The 23,978-nt window shown below is 35.0% G+C and overlaps 1 protein-coding gene across 4 annotated transcripts in view; it reads right to left on the bottom strand.

The window, feature by feature from the left end:
- The window catches only part of LOC115440910 (LIM domain only protein 7), a 168,657-nt gene that overhangs the window by 126,315 nt on the left and 18,364 nt on the right, over nt 1-23,978 (bottom strand). For all 4 annotated transcript variants that reach the window (XM_030165412.2, XM_030165410.2, XM_030165413.2 and 1 more), the window contains exon 2: nt 3,786-3,821. The gene's annotated coding sequence lies outside the window, so the exon portion shown is untranslated. The remainder of the gene's footprint in view (nt 1-3,785; nt 3,822-23,978) is intronic.

Below are 23,978 nucleotides of genomic sequence, written 5' to 3'. Positions count from 1 at the left end.
CGTATATTGTGAAAATGTTTAGATGTTTGTTAAGAAGTAAACGCTGAAACAGCTGAACAGAGTTTGGTAAAATAAACATACAATACAGAAAGACCATATCCTGCTTAACATATAGGTTACTTTTTATCCCAGCAATTTCCTCCTATGGGAAATAGTACCAGGAATAATGCAGGACGTAGTACAGATGGCGCTATAAATGCTACACGTGTTAGGGACTTTCGGAGCGTGAAAAGTCTTAGACGCATGCGAAGCCATGAGCAACACGTCGTTGTATCATACCTTCCAAGCTAGTTTGACACAATGTTTATATCTATTTCGGTCCAATAGCCGATGACTGAGTAATTACCCACATGATATCGACACTGTCCTCTGTACATAATTATCCAGTTATTACACTTGTCTATTTATAAGTTAGTTTTGAAAAGGGTATAAATAATGCAGCATAATGAATGGTATTTTTATAGATTGGTGGACCGTTAATTTAATATGTGTTGTACGGCTACCTGGACAATAATTGCAATTCTTTTTAGGAAGCTTTAAGGTCCAATTTCGAATGTCCAAGAAAAGACAAGGAGGTTATTGGTAACCTTTCTACGGCAACGTGTCATTTGCAATCCCATGAACTAGACACAAGAAGACTCTTATGAGCCGTAAAACATTCAATCCAAAACTTCAATTCTAGTCGAATCCAGTGCAACTGAATTTACATACTTCTAATCTTCGATGAACAATACCACCTTCTGGTCATTATTGTATTATTAATAATACCTCCTGATCTGGAGGCACTTTATTGGCAGTGTCAGTCTAAAGTCTACATTCAAATCGATCCCTATACAATTTACTCCAAATGATTCTACGTAAAGCCATATTTAAGTTGCCATATCGGTACTAAATCGCTGATATTTCCTACATATTTTTTTCTGTAAAATAATCATCATCAACACCATTGCAGGGCGTCATCACGATTCGTCACAGGGTGGAGATGATATGCTAGGGTTGTCGCGCAGATTATCTCACCTATTATTGTATAGAGCTACAGAACGGGACAAATTGAAATGGCCAGTTCTATGACTCTTCCACTACCATCCTTTGTATTTTATTCATTTTCGGAGCTAAATTAAGTGAGTGGTTGACTAATCATAAGTATAACCTTCTCCGATTACTCTATATCAGAGACATCATGGTTTATAATGTTGACCATTAAAGAAGGCAACATGAATTTAGGCAGTGGAGGATGGTTTATGTTTCTGCCATTCGGAAATCTCGGTGTCGATTCATTCATCGGTGAGGATTCATCATTTTTCAACCTATTAACATGATCATTAAGTTCAAAATCCCGTGGTGTCAACCCTAGATGAGGTCGCCGCAGCGGCCGCACGCACCGTTAGAGGATATGTCGGTCAGCGCGCACCCGCTACAGTATGCCACCACGTGCCAAGTCACGGCCGGCCGCTGTATTTATAACTTGGTGCGCTTTCAATAATTGCCTAAGAATATACGACCCCTATTTATCCCTTGGATTAATATTTGATTCATTCATAATGAAATTATCGCTTGCTTTAACGGTGAAGGAAAACATCGTGAGGAAACTATCTGAGAAATTCTTTACAGGAATTTTGAGGGAGGGAGGGAGGAGTGAAGTCTACTAATCCTCACTACGCCAGCATGAAGGCCTAATCCCTCTCAGCAATAGAGGAGGCCCGTGCCCAACAGTAGGACAATATAATATACAGAGCTGATATTATTATATTATTACTGTCTTTGGGTCTCTCATCAGTGGTCAGCTTCTATTAATACAAATTTGAAAGTAACTGTTACGCTTTCACGGTTAAATCACTGAACTGATTTTGATTAAAGGTACGGAGTAAGCTCGAACCCCATTAAAAGTACACAGGCTATTTTTTATGTATCAAATCGAATGATGGTGAAGTCGCGAGCAAAATCTTGTTAGGTATATTTACCAAGAAGTATTTTTTATGAGTGTGGACTTGAAACAAAAACGACTGATAGAAATTTTGATTTAAATTTTAAACAAGCCGAGTAAGGCAGATAAGAGATAGAAATAATTACGCGTTATCAAAATTCAAACAGATCTCTAAGCCTTTGTCTAAATTCCTTTATAAGGTTATTGACATTTAGACATATCTTAAGAAGTTTTAACGCATCAATTTGCAAAACAATAACAAGTTTAAATGTAGATCGTCTACGGTGACGTAACAGAATATTTCTGGATGAATTGATTTCCAATAACTAATATGAGGGCAAGAATTCCTGGGCATAGTATTGTTATAAAAAAAAAACAATATATGGTATTAAGCGGCGATAGCCTAGTTGGGTGTGGAACGGACTGCCAAGACGAATGTCCGCAGGTTCAAATCCCAAGGGCACACACCTCTGACTTTTCTAAAAAAATCATGTGTGTATTCTTTTGTGAATTTATCGTTCGCTTTAACGGTGAAGGAAAACATCGTGAGGAAACCTGCACATCTGAGAAGTTCTCTATAGGAATTTCGAAGGTGTGTGAAGTCTACCAATCTGCACTAGGCCAGCGTGGTGGACTAAGGCCTAATCCCTCTTAGTAGTAGAGGAGGCCCGTGCTCAGCAGAGGGCAAGTATATAAATACAGGACTGATATTATTATATTATTATTATTATTACTCGGATTAACCTAGTTAAACACTAGCTTTGCACATTATTTAAAAAATACGCCCGATCTTTGGCACATATTGGTATAAATATACTGTCTCCACAAAATGTAATATAGTATCCTATCTACCCCTGCTCTAATATTAATGTATATAATTTAACTCAAAACAAAATACGAGGATTTCTATACCTTACTATCATCTACATAAAAGTTAATTTAAAACGACGACAGCGCATGCCTTGCACCGCCTGGCGGTAATCTAGGATGTTAGGTGCAAACGTGACATGTTGCCGATTGTGAAGGAATTTCATCGATTTTACAACGAGACATCGATTGTATCGTGCGAGGACATTCGAATGGTTACGATGACAATGTGTTTTGTTGTTGTACTTGGAATTGTTTTTTGCAATTAGGTTCAATGACATCGTAGTAATGTCCAGGTTGAAGACTAACTTAGTAATATTCGATTTATTTTTTTTATTATATCGATACACACAACATATTTATGTTAAATACATCTCAATACAATAGGACAAATATGAAATATCCTTCTAAACAATAACCCTAAGTGCATGTACACATTATTATCAATGCATTAGTCTAGTAAGGCGAAATACTGCACTAAACAAAAAACAATGTTATACAAATAAAACAAAAATACCAAGAATAAAAGTTACATTTAAATTTCATTACCTACTCTTTCTTTTTCTATCTGCTCTTACCTTAATACAATATGGGTTCGTCACGAGAAACTTTTTAAGCATGTAGCAGAAGCGATTTGCTATCGATCTGACACCAACATTTTCTGGGCAATGTAGTCTTATGAAATCGAGATAGCAAAATCAGCACAAAATGTTTGTCGACTTGGGTTTCGAATTTGGTCATCATGCTCCACAGTTAATGTCGCCGTTGGACCAACGAGGCTACCTAATCATACCTTCGTCACCTACCTACATTTTCTTATCATGTTTATGACTACTTCCCTCTTAAATGTTGTCAGTACAATTTGCTTCATCATGACCTAATTAAATTGCATGACCTAACTAGAAATAATTTATAAAGTCAGTAATCAATCAATCAACAATGAGTCATTTCAATTTATTGCTAATGTAATATTTATTTATTTCTGATTACTTACCTAGTAATCAATCTTCTGTACAAGTTCCGCTGATATCTGGAACAAAAAATATGACATAAGATTGACATATTATATCACTTTGTATATCTATATACCAATTGTATTTTTTCTCTGTTTGCACTGTAGTTTATACTCTAACTAATTTTGGAAAGAGCAACACTAGAGTTTCTTGCCCGTTCTTGTCTGGTGAGAACTGCTTTCCGAACTAATGGTAGAATTAATATTAAAGGAATCTCAATTATTTATAACATTTTACAGGTTCAAATAAATTATTTCATTTAGCATTAATCCATTATATTTTTTTGCATGCTGAGCTTAGACGTACAAAACGGATTGGCCCTGCTCTCCTGCCTTCAAATGAATATTGGCGAAAAATCGTCAGAGATTAGTCTTATTTAAACTCAACCATGTCTAGATTCGTACTGGACCTAATAACAAGGGCAGGACAGTTCAAAATACATTAAAACGTTATTGTTATACCACCCTATATATATTCCGGTTGGACCTCAATACCGTAGTTTTACAGAACTCAGCCTCACTCATCCAACTGCGAAAATACAAATTAATACATGTATCAAAATCCGCGCACTTACACTTAATGAAGAGAAAGTGATGTGATAAAATACACATTTGCATACAACTTTCCAATGTGCATATGCCTCTAGTTGTCATATCATTGGGTGCGTAACAGTCTCGAAAATTCTGCGACGACGAAGGTTTGATCTGCTCTAACCATAAACACGATCGGCAGAAATTAAATTCAGAGATGTGTTGGTGGTACGAGCGATATTAGATGCAGTCAATTTGCAAAAGATCGGTCTGGAAATCTTTGGGGGAGGCCTTTGTTTAGTAAAAGACAGCCTTGTAGCTTTGCCTAATTGATTATAATAATGATCAATGATTGCCTACAGCATCTGTCGATCAAGCAGGCCTACCACTAAGTAAAATACTGTAGTTTACGGCGATCTGTTTGTTTACTTTTCTGATAAACTTAACCTCAAATAAAGAAGAAATGAATGAACTCAAATAAATATAAGATTTTGGTGAATTGAATTTTAGGTGCCGAACAACAGCAATTTTATCATCTACATTGCCTCTAGTAGCTCAAAAATATGCCAAGACTCTGATTCCCTACGCCCCATGTTCCTTTAATACTTCATAACAAACACGCAACACCTAATCGCCTTCACCAAATTTGAAATTGGCACACATAATACCATTTCACGCAATTTTTTCGAAGTTAACACAACCGCGTTACAAGTTTACACAATAAGCATAAGCTCCCAAGAATACCTTATCAATACTTACATATGGTAAGCATTGATAAGTACTCTATAAACCTTTAATGTAAAATATGTCGGATATAATATTTTATGTTAATTGTGGTTGCCTGTAACTGGTTAGTTTGATTTGAGTGTTTGCTTTCATTTGTTCTTAATGTACCCACTGGCGATCCAATAAAAATAAATATGTATGCACAAAAACATTCCAGGACACGTCTCTTTCCGGGACATAAATAGCATAGACCCCAATCTCCGGGAGGCGGTCCAGATAACCCCTGCCAATTACACTGGCGACGGTGCGCCGGCAAAAACCCGCCAGAATGTGAGCCAGTGGAGCCCGGCCAGCGCGCAAAAACACCGCGCGTGTTTATGTAATTAAAAATATAGACATTTCTAGATTAGAATCTATGACGATGCGTGTTTCGGGTAGTCTGAATATCAGTCAAAGATATACAATGTTTTGTCTCGTTTTCTCTGACGTAAAATGTAATTGAACAAGAAACAAAAAACGCAATATATCTGTTAGAAAAGTTTACAACGTAAGTAAGAAGCGTAGTGTTTGGTAGACTTTTATATATTTTAGGTTATGTGTTTTCAATGCTAAATAATGTTTTTACCAGATATGCGTAACATGTGTATGAATGCTGGCGTATCAAAGATAGGGTTTACATTATTTGTGTGTATTTTGAGTATATTTGATTTGCACACAGAACTTAAAAAAACGAGGTTTTTAATAAGTCTATTTTTTTTTAATGTATGTTATCTTAGAACTCAGTCATTTTTATATTTTATTCACTAGGTCTACTCAACAGTTCGCACCAAGTATTTATGCATGTTGCTTTGTTTCTACGAATATGTACGAAATCACTATTGCTAAACGAGTTGAGCAACAAAAATGTGAAAATGAAACCATTAATCTCTGGTAGCTAACTGTGTACTACCATTTAGCAGCAACAATGGGTGTAAAAACGCACGCGCAGTGGGTCAATCCGCGTGGCGAATGGGGCACGAGCGGCCCACAGGCCCGGTTACACGAAAATGTAATGCGTGGCCCGATGGACGGACTGACGCGAATAAAAATGTACTAAATATCACATCAGTACAATTAAGATTAGTATATGTTATAGCCTTGCTCAAGATATAATCACATTAGTTCAATTATGAAATGTAAAAGTGATGTTATATTGAATGATGCCTACTAGATCATCAATTCAAATAATACTTATTTTATATTTGGTACTAAAAGCGGAAGAATATTTAACATCGGTTTCACAGTTAACGTTTTACAAATAAAACACAAACTTCCAAAAATAACTTCAAAATATTATCTAGGATTTATGTCATACGATTTTTACATCAAAGATAACCTAACCTAACCTAACCCATCAAAATCTAACAAATAACCCGCTGCACCGTTCGCCTTAAACCTATCCACGAAATAAATTAGAATTTCATTAATATGAAGTGTATGAGCGAGTTACTGTTACAATTTGATGGAATTATGTGCGGCAGTCACGACATCAGTGAACGACGTAAAAAACGGTATCAAGCTACCAGGGGGTCGGTTACGATGTTAATGGAAAGTAAGTGTGGTACATCTTCACGCTTTTTATCCCCAAAGAGGCAGACATGAAACTAGGGCACCCACTTTTCGCCATGTGTCCCTCTTGTAACGTGATAGGGGCGACCCTATCACTATATTCGTCACAAGTACACAGACTCAAGACTGATACTTAGATTAAAAACCCGACCCGGGATTCGAAATAGAGATATCAGATTAGAAGTCGTATGAACCACGCAATACAACAACGCCACTGAGGCAACATAAATACATAAGAAAAAATACCATTACATATACTCCATACCATGAATTATAATTATCCTTAATCATATGGCCATTAAATTAAGTGCAAAAGTAACTATTTCTCAACTACTCAAACGATTTTGAAGAGATTATCACACCATAAGCCTGAACCCCATTAAAAGGCAAACACTATTTTTTGCCACAAGCCCAACACGAAAGTAAAGTCGCGAGCAAGACCTAGTTTCACATAAAAAGCCTGCCACTCGATCAGTCACGAGAGCTAATTACAACTTTTTGCACATCACGATGACTTCGTGACTCCGCACCATGTCACTTGGGACACTTCACCATCTGATGTATGGGTTTAATGGATGTCAAATTAAAAAAATAGTTCGCGCGTCATAAGTATGGAACGAGTTCAATTATGTTTAATCCATGAAGCATCGGAATGTTGACATGACATTTACGTGTGTCACGGGAATATAACCTTATATACTACATAATAAGGTGACACGCGTAATGTCATGTAGCTGTCATGTTTGCCGGCAAACATTCCGATGCTTTAAGTGTCTACCAAAGAGCAAGAGGTTTCAGATGTTACATGATCTTAGCAAAGAGCAATTCCAGATGTTACATGATCTCTTTTAATATCAATAACTCCAAAACATGCCGAATGTGTCTAAAAGAAGGATTAATTATTTTTTGAACTTTCTATATATAATTTTACATTGATTTCCTGTAATATCCCCGCAGAAACGATTCATTCAGTGATGAATATAATCTAATCTAACTACATATAAATGCGAGTTTGTGAAAATGTTTAGATGTTTGTGAGAAGTAACTGCAGAAACAGCTGAACGGATTTAGATCAAATTTAATACATAACCAATTCCTGAATTAACACGTTAAGGTTCTATGTCCCGGCTATTTGTTTCTGTAGGAAATTACGTGATTTTTAATCCGATTGTTGCAATAGATGGTGCTGGCATAGTACAGATGACACTAGGAATCGTTATTGTTTTAGAGACTTTAACGCAAGCGAAACCACGAGCACCAAATATTACTTAAATTTTAGTTCAAATGAATCACTTTGGGATTAGCTAATTGTAAGGCATCAAAAAATTTGCGACCTATCCAAGAGATAATGATGGTAAAGTAGGTAATCTTAAGAAATTATAGCTCTTAGTTCGTTGAACCACCTACAAATTACTAACACTTAGCTTAGAATCATAAATATTATAAAGCTAAGTCCACATATGATCAGTATCGGATCTTAGCCTACTTATCTAGAAGGATGTGTGTCCGTTATAATCTGATCATCATTATATTTTTTTAATTTACGACCGGAAACTAGTGATGTGTAGATATAATCAAGTTTACGCGATCGTGAGACGTTAGTGCTTTATCACTAATGAAAGAGTTGCTAGCAAGAAATCATCAATCAGCTTAACGTATACAGATTTAATGCATCGATATATATGTACTACGTACTAGATTTGGCATTCTGAACATTCACTGTGTTCAACTGAATTGAACTGCAATCCATTCAAACTGACTAATGTGGTCAATATTAGCAGCTTGTGGTTGTGTACGAAGTGGCGCTCATGATATAAAAACTCGAGTCTAAGTGTAAACCTGGATTTGAATAAAAAATATTAGTCAAATAAGTAAAATATATGTTGTTCAAGTGAATAAATAGGTTATAATAATGACGTCTTGGTTGCCATTTTAGTTCAGATTTTGAACAAATAGTTTATATGGGCGTTCGTGTCTATAGAATATACTTCAATGATTTTATGTAGATCTTGTGTAATAAAATATCTTTGTTATAGAATATGCAAGTTTCTAATATTTTTTGGCACGGAATACTGACCCCACTACGTCTGCTTGTGAGCGGAGTGGGTTTAATGTCTACTGACGAGATGTGATTATACCTTGCTAGTCGACACAGTTATGCTGGCCTCTTGTTATGACGTATAATAAGCAAATTTTTACACACAATACTTTAGACGCAATGTTGACAAAAGCAATACTACGATTTATTGCCAGTTCCACTCTGTAGAAGCTGCTTTGTGAACTAAACGAAATTTATAGCAACTAAATGACGCAAAAAATGACTGCTTTACAAATTTTTAATATATCACCACTTTCAAAGAACATTGGACATCAGAATAACATAAATATTCTATATCAAGACCACACAAGAATTGTCACCTACATGACAACCCCACGTAAGATTAATGTTAGTAAAAATGTTAATACAATTCAGAGACCATTAATTTGGTTAAATTAGTACAAGACTCAACTGATTAGGCAAAATAGCGGTTTCAAGTGAACACATTCCTAGTTTTAGTTGCTGCAGATACCTAAGTCGAGAAATGAAATAACCATTTTATTTGTTTGTAAATTAATACAAGATTTATACTTGAAATTTTAGATTTTTTAATAAATAAGGAACGATAAATTATAACCTCGCTAAATATCAAAGTTAGACAGTTTTAAAATTTTAATATTTGATTCAAGTCATTGACGTATATTCTGTAGACACGAACGTCCATATAAACTATTTGTTCAAAATCTGAACTAAAATCGCAACCAAAACGTCACTGTTATAACCTATTTATTCACTTGAACAACAAATATTTTTACTTATTTGACTAATATTTTTTATTCACATCCAGGTTTACACTTAGACTCGAGTTCTTATACTATGAGCATCACTCCGTAAATAACCAAACGCTGTCAACGTAGAAATCATACTAAAGTTAGGAGTACGGATTGCAGTACAGTTGAGTCGAACATAATGCGTGTAAGGAACGCCAGATCTAGTACGTAGTACCTATATATCGATGATTCAAGTCAAAATATTCTTAGCGACATCTGGAGAGTTTGGCCCTCATTAGTTGTGAAAACAATCTTCATGTGCGGAAGACAAGCGAAACCTAGTCAACAGATAAGGAGTGGCTAGATATTTGAGGAGCAACACTTCCTCCGGTTAGTCACATTTCAGCGTGAACTAATATTAACACAGGTGTTATAGATTAGCCTGACTAATGGAAACTCATTTTTAGACATTGCACCTACTAGTTTTTTTTTTATTTTATTATGAGCTACTAAGAACAAAGATTATGTCTGTTAAAATAGCGTTATATTTTAAAACCAATTTATATTTAAACAAAAAAAATCTAGGATATTCTTGAATAATTTCAACCATAAATATTTACACTACTAATCACTGCAACTTCCATAAATCGAGAAAAAATTCTCGACCAAAAAAACACAAGTTAAATTTACGTGTAAAAAAACATAAATAATTCGTTCACAACACGACGCACGACAAATTACTGATCGGTCCAAGATGGACGACCAGTCACTCGTTAATTAAGTCACGGAATGTTGATGACATTGCCAAACTATTACGGTACTAAAAATTAGTAGATTACCTCCTGGCATTAATCTAGTTAAAAGGTTAGTTTAATCCTGGTTCGGCCTAAATTAGAGTATTTTTGAAAGTCAATGCAATCCATGACTGATTGCTGTCGGTTTGTAATTTGTCTACTAAAATTTATATACTTAAGGAGGCAGAATGGTAGAGGCATTTTGATATTTCTTTCTGTAGAATGGAAGGATTAACAAGACTAAGGCATTTCACAGAACCTTATAAAGTTCAAATTCGCCTGATAGGTTGTTTACAGTTAAGGATATCGTCGGAAGCCCAATCTCCTCATTCCAACTTAAAGGTCAACCCCCCTATAATTCATCCGTGAGTAAACTTAAATACTTATTCATTTTACGATTGGATACAAAAAATCTAAAAATTAATTGGCTAATTTCTTTTATTACACTACTTCCTTTATAGTAAAAAACTTTATCATATTACAATACATCAGAGCAGAAAACAGCCGTGACCAATTCAAATTAAAAATCAACAAGCACACTAGCGCCATCTGTATTTGAATACCATATCGTATTCCGTGAAAAGGCATGAGGAATGCGCCGCTCCAATTTATTCACACTTATCTGTGACAAGATGATTGACTAGTGTTGTGACGAGATAAGTCGATTAAGAATCAATCGAGTATTAATTTTTATACTGAGGCGTTATGATTTTCTGTTAAAGTACAGCAAAATTGGCCTATAATTACATCAAAGTGAAATAATAATAATATTTAGTCAACCACAGAAGAAACTGAACAAATTCAAATTTCAAAACGACTTTAATTTTTTTTTTCTTATCACAAATGGTTTTTTATTTATTAATATATACTTCAAATATAATTTAATATTAAGAAAAAACATGCTATTGAAGGTAATATGTAGGATACTATTAAAGTTTTGAATTTGTTCAACTACTTTTGTGTACATTATTCCTAAATTATTGGGTGTTATGTTTACTCATCCGTTATGAATATGTAGTTAAACCATCAAAGCTAATGAAGGCGGTATATGAAAGGTTTCGCAGTTATTACTAGCCATCGGAGGTCAATACCTTCAGCCCTAATTGAAGTCAAATTGTGTTCAATAAATTCCGAAAATGTAGCCAATATAGGGAATCGAACCCCAGTCTCTCAAGCCATAACCAGGAATGCTATCACATTACAGAGGTGATCTTCTACATATGGAATTCGTGTCAATATCAACGTTATTTAGTTCACATTCATCATTTAATTGATTTATAATATAGCCTTACATTCTTGTATTTAATTTCAACACAGTAATACTTCACCTTCGAGATTAATTAAGTTACCACACTAACAAGATTAATTAATTTTGAATTGACTCTCGCGAATGGCGACAGATTAGTGACATTTAGGTAATAAATATATCCACTTAAACCTAACCTAACCTGACCTATAAAGTTATAAATCTCTTTGGGTATTAAAAACTACTCATCAAGGTGCATCAGAGGCAAAACAATTAATATTTGCAACACTTTCATCGATCTTCGACTAATGATATACTATAGGTGTAAATCGAATCAGGTCAAGATCGATTTAACTCGATTATCGAATCGATTTGACACATGACAGATCAGCTTACGGAGAAAGTACAATGAACAGACGGGCCCTGGCACTTATGGATTAAAAATCTAGACTAGAGAAATCGGACCGAAATATTATCTTGACGCGAGAATTAATTAGACGATAAGCGACATTTGAGTAATATGCTTTTTTGATTAGTCGATGACATAGAAATTAGATGCCCGACCGCATTGTGTCAAAATAAAACACTAAATTGGATAAATTAAATTAATCTACATTTTGTGACGGGTTTATTTAGAAATTTTTAATGCCAATTCTTAATTTGATATGAAGATGTTATTTTTCAAGGTGCATGGTAATTTTTACCACAGCTCAACTATGGGTACAGCTGTAAGGCATTTACGAGAATAGACTATCAAAAACGGAATAATTTAAAATTCAACTCAAAAGCACCGCAATCATATACCACTTCTTAATAATATTATTAATGCGATAGTTAGTGCAAATGTTTCTTAGGAGTAAATTCAAAACAACTGAACCAATTTACATGAAGTTTGGCTTACACATATATCTCGTTCTGTGTGAACACATAGGCTTCTTTTAATCCCTGTAATTTGCTCCCATTAGAAATAAAGAATATTTATCCCCATTTTAGGGTCTAAGCCACATCTGATGACTTACAGATTCTATGAATCGCTAGTTTTTAAGGGACTTTTGAAAAGGTCAGTTTTTCACACAAGCGGTCCTAGTCCTAGTGTAGAATAAATTGACATCAAATGTGGAATGTTTAGAGTAAATTAGCGCTATATTACAGTAAATACATGCCTATTTAGTAGGTTTACTGCCATGCGTATTTGCTTAATGTTTGCGACATTTAGTTTACTGCTTGGCTTCCTGTCGTAAATTGTAAATCTCAGTTTTTAATTAAAGAGTACTAGTGACATTCATTTGACGTTAATTCGCATTAATAAACATTACGAGACTATATGATAGAGATAATAATTCTTGCTTTAGAGTTCTGTAACCAAAATATAAAGAAAGCCCTGATACCTAACGCAGGTATTTATTTGATGTTTCAAGGGCTTTTCTAACTTTGGAACTAAAAGGTAATGAGTTTTTCATGTCTAAAAACAGTGTAACACTCCACAGCAAATTCTGATGCAAATTTATAACCATTTTAAAAAAAATGGAGATGGTTCTCAATTCGACTGTATTTTTTTATGTTTGTTACCTCAAAAAATTTTATTTTATTTTAGTTAATACTCATTTTTATATACCTTATTTCGAATAGATAGCTTGTTAAAATAAGGTTAGCGTGCAGTTTTACTGGGGGTTGGGCCTTAATACATAATTTTATATGACAAACATGTTCTTAATTCGCAAAATCAATCAGCCCACGCGCGCTGGGGTTGGCGCCAAACCCATCAAAACCGGTAAAAAGGCAAATGTTTCGGCGGAATTAATTTTTATTGCTTCTATTTTATGTCAGTTTAGTGGCACGGCAGCGGGTTCTCGACTTTTTTATATTTACGCAGTTTTAATATTTTTATATGGTGTAGTAAGTGGGTCACTGATGGTAATGGCGATCATTATTGTTTTCCAATATGGAAGCGCTTTGAGGAATAGAATATGGTTGTGGAAGACCGCGCTGGAATGCAATTTGCGCCTCTGGAGAAATGGCAAATTAGCCTGTTACTTTACTTAGTTCTTCTGTATGACAGCTGCTTTTGATCCTCGTTAATCCTTTAGGGTTTTAATCCTGGCAAAACCATTTTTACCAGACCTAAAAAAAGACTTTCGAGTTTGCAAAACGTATACCTTAAACAGGACGAAGAAAATGTATTGTCACTGAAATTACCTTTAATACCGATCACATGCTACGCAAATAATTAAATTTGAAGGCTGGATCGTGTACTAATTGTACTTCTGTCTACCTCCTGCTATACATGCGTGATTATGTAAATTGTTTTAATTGCTTCAATTTCGTGTGAATGTTTGAATATTAGAGTTAACTGCTAACGACTTCTTTATTTGATCTTCACGCATTTCGATAGGCCTTTCTATCATTTGCGTAAACTGTTTTTTATTACCTCGCGCCGCTAGTCGGAGGTCGGGACTTTGATTTCTGTCTATAACTCAATTTTGTAAACATATTTGCGTTATAAAAATTTCAAGTGGTTGAAATTCGATAGAAGCCATGAGATGTCAAGAAACAAAAAAACAGTGGCAAACAGGCACGTGACGTCATGGAGAATTAGGATGCGCGTGAATGAAAGCGATAGCATGATATTCCCAATGCGTACCCACACATGTCTATTATTTAAAATATAAATTACTGCGTAATTTCTTAACCATTTTTTTATCATTAGGACTATAAAGCGGCTTTACTATTTTTAATTTTAATGCTGCTGAAGACCAGCTCTTCCGTGATATCACAGCTGAGCTACTGCAGTATATCAGATCTTTTCTTGTGTTTTGTTCGGTTAATAAGACTTTTAGACTCGCACATCCTAATCTATATTTCTTTAAGTAAGCAAAAATTAATGTAGGAGTTCATTTACTGATGTTTACAGATTTTGACACGACCCAGTGCGTAATCCATAAAGACGAGACAATAGGAAATCTCCTGACTCGTTCGGTATAAAAATTGTTTAAAAAGTAAGCAAGTAGGGTAAAAGAGGAACGGAAATGTGACACATTAGCGTCAGAGAAGCTGCCAAATGAGATGACATTGAACCTCATTGCCTCGTTTGTTTACGTGCCACAAAAACGTAAGTTGGCTTGTAAAACTTCGGCCACGGTGATTGTATACTGGGTAGCGGTTCTTTTTTCATTATTTTTATTGGGTAGTGTTTCTCAAGTAGCCTGATGGGAAGTGATATGCAATTGTAGCCCTAAAGTGCCCCCGACTATAGCCAAGGCCCTCACTAAGAGAATACAAGCTACTCCTTGTTCTAGATAAGGGATAGAAGACAGAAGGATGTCGCTTGGAAAACTAGGACCAAAACCCAAACTTAATTTTTACAACTTTATTGCGTTCAAAGACAATTCTGGAGATTCCAATATAATGCCAACTTTTGTACAAAGATTTAAAATTATAATTTGTATGGCGATACCCTGATCCCAACATAAGGCCAAGAGCGTGGGTTATTTACAATACGACACAAAATACTGGAATTAAAATAGGGTCTTAAGTACCCACAAGGGGTCAATATAATGCACAGTGGGTTTTAAATTTGAAAGGCCCTCTTAAGTATGGGGTTTTGAAATGAATATCTTTTTAATGTTAATGGAGGAAGGGTGACTAATAAAAAGGCTGTTTGACGAGTTTTATATTCTCGTTGTTTGGAGAATATTTGAGTTGAAGACCTTCAAGGGATGACCAGATAAGCAGGTCGCTGACCTGGTGATCGTCACATGTGCTTTTAAACAAGTTTTACTATCCAGAACTTACTAGAACAAAGTATTTAATGTTACCTTACCCTCCTCGTCATCAGATTTAAGAATATATCTTATAATGACCAGTGCCTACTGTATATACTGATGTAACGCGAGACAGAAACGATGGTAACTCACCAATCGGTTCCTCGCATAATAATTTATACGACCTATTATGTAAATAATAATACCATCCTAGTAATATAGGTACTGCCCTCTACTAATAACTGCCTCCCTGTACTAAGAGGGTTAGAGCTTAGTTCATCACTCAGGCCTAGTGGTGTTCGCTGTCTTGACCATGTATCTAGATTATAAATTTTGTTACGTGACGTTTCTTATTATTGCATTCCAAAATTGTTCATGGTCTTTTCTCTGCATTGCCCGTGGTCTAAAGATTTCTTCCCTTCCTATCCCTATTTATTCCTCTAAGGCATTTCATCCATTGTTCCTTTCATTTTATATATGTATGGTAGAGATCAACATAATGTGAACTATGTTTGCCTTTGCTGGCATAAGTTATGAAATGATTTTATCATTCGTTTCGCTAATATTAATATATCGAAACCAAACTGGTATGACACGTAATATTACATTTCATATGTGGTCCGGAAAGTGTTCGCCGAACGGAAATTGTAAAAAACCGTATCGTGGGCCAATTACACATCGACACACAAAAAACGTGTATGGTCATTGTTACAGTTTTGTATGAGGTTTGTAGAATATGTATGACTGACTAAAGCATTTCTGTTTTGGTATTATTATAATAAATTTAATGTAAGCAAATAACACTTTCGTGTCTTAATTTTGTTCTAAGTAATTTAACGTAAATATGAAAAGGACAAAAAAATGATTAGAAATGAAACTGATTTATTGTGTTCTATTTCTGACTGGATGCAGACCTATTCCAATAGAATCCATAAGATTTTCAATGTTAAATTATTCTAAGATATTTTTTAAATAGGGTTCATTTTCCCTCGTCTACAGATTTCATTGCAACATCACATTAGTCACTGTTAAATTTATCTCTCCCCATATCCATTCATAAGGGTGATCCCTTTGGTATCTCATACAGACGTATACTCTTTAGACAACCTTTTTCTTAGGATACCATCTACCCCAACCCTTTCCCTTCAATGCACCCAGAATCCCTCTGATATTGCACTTTACAAGATCGTTATTCACCCCTTTACTACAAAAGAATTCCAGACGACATAGGTTTATTTGTTTTTTTAGTGTCTATACTTTTCTAGATATTGTTGTTGTCTATTGGCGACCGCTCATCATAAGGTGAGCGCCTCGCTCGTCTCGTCATTTATATATAAGAACTAGAATTTGATCGCGGCTGTGTGCAGAATTCTATTTGTGACAGAATGTTTAAAGTATGTCAGTTTATGTCTTTGTTTTCTGCAAGTTTTAACAGTTCCAAATTTCATCAAAATTTGTAATTCAGGTGAAAACATTATTGACACAGATTTTTTTACGCATTTATATATTATCACAATGGAAGTTTCATTCTGCAGGTGTGTTAATAAAGATGATAACACGAACAGTATGAAACGTGCTTTATTTTTGAAAATTTGCCAATTTCCATGAACGGCTGACCGAAAAACTATGCGGTGAAGGTCAACGATTGAGTAATTCAATAAAATACTCGCTGATAAATATGTTTTCCGAAGCCGACCTTGCTTCGACAAATTGCTTGTATTTATGTCCCGATCGGCTGATCTGTGTCAAGCCAAAATTGTTAACAGTTTCTGAAAATAAGCTTTAACCGTAAAAACTGAGATTTAAAGTCGCGGACCGTGCCTGATTTAAAGAAAATAGCAATAATTGACAACATTTCATTTTTTCAACATACCCAGATTTTTATATTTTATGAAACTAGATCTAAAATTATGAGACCCATATTTTTACTTTTTTCGAAAATCAGATATTTTCATTCATGATTTTCACTTTGAATTTTGTTTTATTCTAAAACGACGTAAGCACCAAATGACGTCAAATATACGGCTCAAAACGCAATGACCTTTGCTTTTGCGGTAAAAAAAGAAGTAAAGTGACAGTTTTTGTTTCTCTCTCTCTCTTTGAAAGTAACAGTTGTGACGTATCTATTGTAATATTGACATTTGACGTTGACAAATGACGGTGTCTTAGTTTTTTAAAATAAATAGTAAGGTGGACCGAGGAACTATTTCATTCAACCGTATATGTGACGTCATCAAGCATTTCTCGGTTTTTAATTTTTTTCTTCGAAATTAAGTATTAAAAAAATATTAAAAATTCATAATCGAACTCAGAGTGGAAAAATTAAGAAACGGTATTTTTGTTTTAGGCATGTTTACATTTTGAAATGTTGTCAATTTCGCGTCAAAACTTTTACTATGTGGATACTTAAATTAAGAAACTTATAATAGCAAATATCCATTCGCAAATTATAATATCTCAACTTCATTGTTGGCTTTTGTGGAGAGTGAGCTACTATGGTTTTTCTAGATCCATTAGTTTTAAGTTTACTAGATCTCGTTAGGAACAGAGACAAAATAATTTAATCTAATTTGATGTCGCAAGAAGTACAGTGGGATGTCCATAGACTGATTTTATTCCTTATTTCACCACTCTCAATGTCATTATACAAATTAGACTAGAAATTGAAAAAGATATCAAATATTATTGTCTCAAAATATCAATTGATTTGAGAACCGAAAAGACAAAGTTCTATATTTCAAACCAAGAGTCACAAATGACTAATTATATGTTAAAGATAGGGTAGCAACCTTAACCGAAGCATGAATTTTAACTCTTTCCTCTTGACTCACAATTTCTTAAGGCAAATATTGTTAAGGAAAACTCATATGACATACCGATGGTGCATTGACAACAAAAATAACATTGAAACACGAACAAAAGGACACACTCGCCGCATTAGCAATGCATAGAGCGAATCCATCATTATGCATGCAAGTTGCGCTCTTTGAAAATGTCCTTACTAGTGTTGGGGTATTTGGGCGACGAAAAGACGGTATGCCGGACGGAGATATTGAGAAAAGATAATTTTGAATCGTTTTAGAGGTATAATTATTAGTAAAATTTTAGGTTCCAAACCAATTTCAGCTAAGGTACGAAGAAAAATATCTTCTGGTAACAAAGCCACCAGTTATCTAGTTGAATACGAGTGAAAATGAGATTTTTTGGATTATTCTTATTTACTGGTGGTACGTCTCTCATAAGTGAGAGTCCACCTGGGTAGGTACCACCGCAATGTCTATGGCCGCCGCCAAACAGCAGTGTGTAGTCACTGTTGAGTTCCTATTTGAAGAACATTCTAGCCAGTGTAACTACTGGCCATAATAAGAATCAACGTCTCATGTCTCAGGATGGCGAGCGCAGTGAAATACTGAACAATACTTTGCAATTCAAGGTGTTGGATAAGTTTCTACTGTTTATTGGCGGTCGTATCGCTTACCATCAGTAAAATAAAAAAAATCATCTTCTTCTATAACTACCCTACTCCAAATTAAAATAAAAACAAAAGTGATATTGATTAAATCAAGCATACAAGGTCCCTGATATATCGCAGTTATTCATTCCATTTACAATTAAGAGAGCATTTAATCAAACCTAGTGTGGGACGTCCTGGGCAGGTAGATCGATGCACGGAGTCTAGCAGTAATTGGACGAGACGGAGCTTGAAATGGATAGGGTCTTCGATAGCCATGTTTTTATGATAGGTTTTGCTCGCGGCTTCTTCTGATGTTTATCGATTCAATTTATTCTTGTGTCGTAATTTCTCTAGTGCCAATGTCTAAGTAAAATTTTATAAATATCAATTAACTGGTAGACTAATAAATATTTGATAATGGAATTAGGCTATATGAATATGAATATCAGTCATTTGATAATCTAATTAAATCTATAATCCTAACCGAGCAATAAACTCCTACAAACTAGACAATTTTTAAAAAACTTTTTACCCACAGATATATCCGAATATTTTCGGATTAGCCAGTCAATGCGTGCCTCTCACATCACTACTCCTCAATATCCAACAAACTTAATTATACCGCTCAGGGAACACAATTCTCTTCACACCTCACCAATATTTCAACTCAGTAACCGCAAATACAAGTTGGTTAGTACAAGCGAGTGACAGGCTAAGGTATTCATGACAAGAGCGACGTAATAACGGGGTAATTTTATAGCGAGCGTCTGTGCCTGTAAAAGTGACAATTTCCAATGATTTGTCATCGGGTTTATCATCTGAATATCTTCGGATGATTAGCGGAGAAACAGGGTTCATCTTATACTGGTCGAGATTTTAACATTTTATATTATGTAAGATTTAGAATTTAGACGAATTTAAATATCACGTAGGAATTATGTAGGTGTTATAGCTTTTTATACTTATGTTGCTAGGCTACAATGGTAATAAGTTTTTAAACTATTTTATTAACAAATATGTATATTATAATAACGTTTTATAATTAATTTGTTATCGTGTAGTCGACGCGTATATGAATAAGAACTTGTTTACGTAGATCTCTGCATATTGTCAATAACTTTTGTTGACCTCAATGCATTTACTTCGCAAACTGCATTCGGATATTACCTTAATATCCGAATGCAGAATAAAATAGCTGTGCACCGGATAGCAATCCGGTGCACAGCTATTTTATTTACAAGAGTTAAGAAATTTCCTAGTTGGTATCACCTAGGATACAGTGAAGATAACTAAGAAATCAAGAATGACTCTGTTTTGGTCACGGACTTGCGCGCGCGCGAATCCGTCGTATAGCAGAAGTCCCAAACATCTATTTCTATCATAAATTTAATCTATAAAATAAACCCTGGATGAAGGTGCCTTCAAATTAGCCGCGCGGTTTAAACATGGCCGTCACGCGGCAAGATAAATATAAAAAAGACTACCGCACTACTGCCGCGCGTCGATCGCGCTGCAGCCGCCGGCACATCAAAGCAAATAAAATCCGCTCTTCGGTCTATTACTTAAGATTCGTTTATATTGTGTCCATTCTTATAAGTTTACCGCATACAACCGCGCGACTAATTTGAAGACGCCTTTAGTCTATCTGTGTACCAAATGAATACCAGATGCAACTGCAAGTAGAAGCTTGTTGATTAATATATTTAATTTATATAAGGACAAAGGGATTTAATATGGGTCAATTCAAAATAAATTTAAAAGGAGGAAACTGAATGCTGAAATGCGTAATAATATATTACAATTCTTATAAATAACTGATAATTCTGTTACTCGAAAAAGTAATTCAATTTAGAAATATCCAGAAAACAACAAAACCTATGCGTCAGTGTATTAAGTATTCTCTTCCCAAATATTACAGCCTCTTCTAATCCATTTCTGTCGGCAAGCAAGTGCACAATCATTTTTATGGACATTATACCCTGTAACAGACCTTGGAATTTGGACAATTTGGGATTAAAGTCCAACGCCTAAACGACAAGCGCAGCGTAATGTCGCTTTGTAATAACAAACATGCATACATGTACACCGAATTCGGTGTTCTCTGAGGTGCAATGACAAATTGCAAAATTTTCCAAAACGAAACCCGACACACGATACTTATATGGCATAAATGCGGTCTGTAAATTGTTCTAATGATAATTAGATTTAATATAAATTCTACATGAAGGAAAGCCGGCAGGAATCGGTTTATATGGACCTTCGCCACTGCTGAGGTGTTTATAAGTCGTGATGTTACCATCAGGTGAATGACTTGCTTTTGACATGCCAGGACATGAGCCATTATACAGACGTTTTGACATTGCGTTACTAAATGAAGCTATATATTTATCTTCTTGAAAATAGCGCTTTACAATAACTCGAGATACTCCTTAAAACGGAATTACGAACGGAAGCTGGTTAATTAACAAAAATCGATCTTATTCCAAGCATAGTAAATACTAAAGCCTGAATTTATGTTAATAAAATAATTGTAAATATATACGAGAATCGTTATCAAAAGCTACTGCAGAAATCTGTCTCCTGTCAGTCATTATCAATTCAAACGGCAGACACCCATCACAGCCATCTTTCCTGGAAGGGTACGCCGATGCAAATTGCTATTCCATACTAAAAACCTTCACAATCCACAACACACTTTAACACCTTAGTATTAAAGTTCAAAATTTATTGCTATATCGTGCTTATTTAGGGTTGTCCGGATTTAAATTTTGATTCAATACAAATAAGGTTTATTTTACATTGGTGTCTGTGAAAGCCCCTACGTGCCTAACAGCTGTTGTCTGGATAGTTCCTTTGTTTTTCAATTTTCGTCGACGCCAAGGACGTACAAAGGACCCTTGTGCGAAGGCCCTTCGCCGAGACAAGGGTCGTGGTGCAGATGAAAAAAATATTACAAAGCACCGCAGTATCTCGGTGTTACTTATAGTACTTTTTGAGTACCTTTTAAAATAACAACCCTTTTCGTGAATGAGAATTTAAAAACATTTTGAGTTCACAATTGCTTGAGATGATCTGCGAACTTTTTGTAATATATATCGCCTTATAGAGAGGTCAAGTTAAAATGGTTTATTTATAGCAATAATATAATTTACGTTTTAAATCATATTGCAATTAACACCTAGCATTAGATTATTAAATGATGTATCAGTTGTGCAATTTCATAACATTCTTTGATATAAAGAAAAAGGCTTAGATTACCAATCTATATATTAATACCTGAAGAAAAGACGTTGTACCCCTATTTAAACAAATGTAATTAACTAAATCAATAACTGTTGACTTATAAATGTTTGGCGAAAGAAAGAAAGTGACGAAATAGATATGTTAAACTGGCGTAACTTACATTTTTGTAAATAAAATACAGAATTAAGTCTCAAATCCGCCAACGCATTTTTATTCGTGCACATTAAAACACAGCATCTTGATTTCTTACAGCGTGGGAGGTAATAAGCCATTTACTTAACAAAATCAACTCAAGCTTTCTACTAGATTGTATCAGTGAGTTAAATATGTAAGTTATTTGGGAGTGCCAACTGCTAAAATAACTACCGTCCCTAACTGCTAACCATATTTAACTGAGGTTGCATTCTAATCTTTTAACCTCTATCGTCTTTTGATTTAATAACTGGCCGCATATCTATGGATTTAAAGTGCCTAGGTTCGATTCGCGTCAGATTAAATCTTCAGGAAGGGCTGACAACAGTAGGGTGGCTGGAAAAATTAAGACAAAGCATGTCTACCAATGTCCTAAAATTCATGATACGCCGGCCATTAATATTACTGGAGTATGCAATGACAAACCCCATCCCTTACTGCTGAGATATCAATTCTCCAACAATATAATTTATAACGACATTATCACTTAATTCGCTTTATTGTGTATACTATCAACTATAAAATCAATTATATAAACACCTATATATAAAAGTCATTATATTTTAACAAGCGGCTATTGTTAAATATTGTTCCAAATAACTCAGCCACATTCCTCAAACTATTTAGGATCATAATCTTATCTAGATTCTTACGCAACGCCATAATCTAGGATATAATCTTCCTGTTAATGTGAGAACTATGGAACAATACGAATCCGGAAGGCTCGCCTCATCGGTTTAATGACCATTTCGCGACCAGTCTACGTTGAGCTCCGGTATTAACATAAACTCTCCTATATTATAAAGTTGATTGATGCGTAGAGAGGTGGGGTAGGTCTTTATAACTGGTCGCCGTTCACGCAAGCCGACTATTTTTCTCGCGTGATTACATTTTAACCTATGGGAACATATAAATACTCTGTGGTGTAATTTAAAAAACGAGCGTGAAAACTCGCTTGATTTGTATCAAATCCGGGTTATTTAACTCATTGATTTTTTATGTTTAACTAGTGTTTGCGTACGTCTTTTCTTAGAATTCTTACCTCTATCGTGGAAAAAGCTGATGTTACTGCAACTATTATAACTCAGTTAAGTGCAGCTTTGTATTAGTGATAAAATTTTTGATAGATCCAAAGGTACCAGAAGATAATAAAAAATTACACAGATCGGCATAACTTTTACAACCGTCAAATGAATTAATCTGTCTCATCATAATTTGGTTTACAATTAATTTACAATGAGTTCCAGAATTTATCTGAACCGTGCCGGGACGAAAAATAATTATTTTTCAAATACCTCTGCGTATTCGCTACTCTTGTAACTGGCACAAGAATGTAGAAGTTTCCAACTTACAGGGCTTCGGAGATCGTAACCAGGCCGGCATGCCAACACAATGCCTAATTATTTACCTACCTTCCTAAACAAAGAAAATTCTTAAGTGCTAAGAATGCTTTAATTTTCTTAGAACATGCCACAAATAACTAGCTAAAGGGTACCGGATATATTATATACACAAACAAAAATCCAATATTTTGGTCCTTCAAGCCGCATTCCGCACAAGTTGAAGTTGCTAGAACCACATGATTTTCAAGCCTAATCAAACCATTAGTAATCCAAACGTATGGATAAGGCGTTAACTTGGCTTGTTTTGGCTGCATCGATCTGGCCAAGTGTAATTTTAGAACACAAACCAAAGGCAGCAGACTCCTATGCCAAGCGCTTGTGATGCATCCACACGTTTGTCCGTAGATTTGTAGTTAGCAGCAACTGCCGAACGTGTGGTTCTAGCATTCCTCGTTTCAAATCTAGACCG

The sequence above is a fragment of the Manduca sexta genome, chromosome 6 (genome assembly GCF_014839805.1).
Source record: "Manduca sexta isolate Smith_Timp_Sample1 chromosome 6, JHU_Msex_v1.0, whole genome shotgun sequence".
In the NCBI taxonomy this organism is placed as follows: domain Eukaryota; kingdom Metazoa; phylum Arthropoda; class Insecta; order Lepidoptera; family Sphingidae; genus Manduca; species Manduca sexta.
Note: the sequence above shows the minus strand (reverse complement) of the source record. Positions and strands in the feature narration are given on the sequence as shown.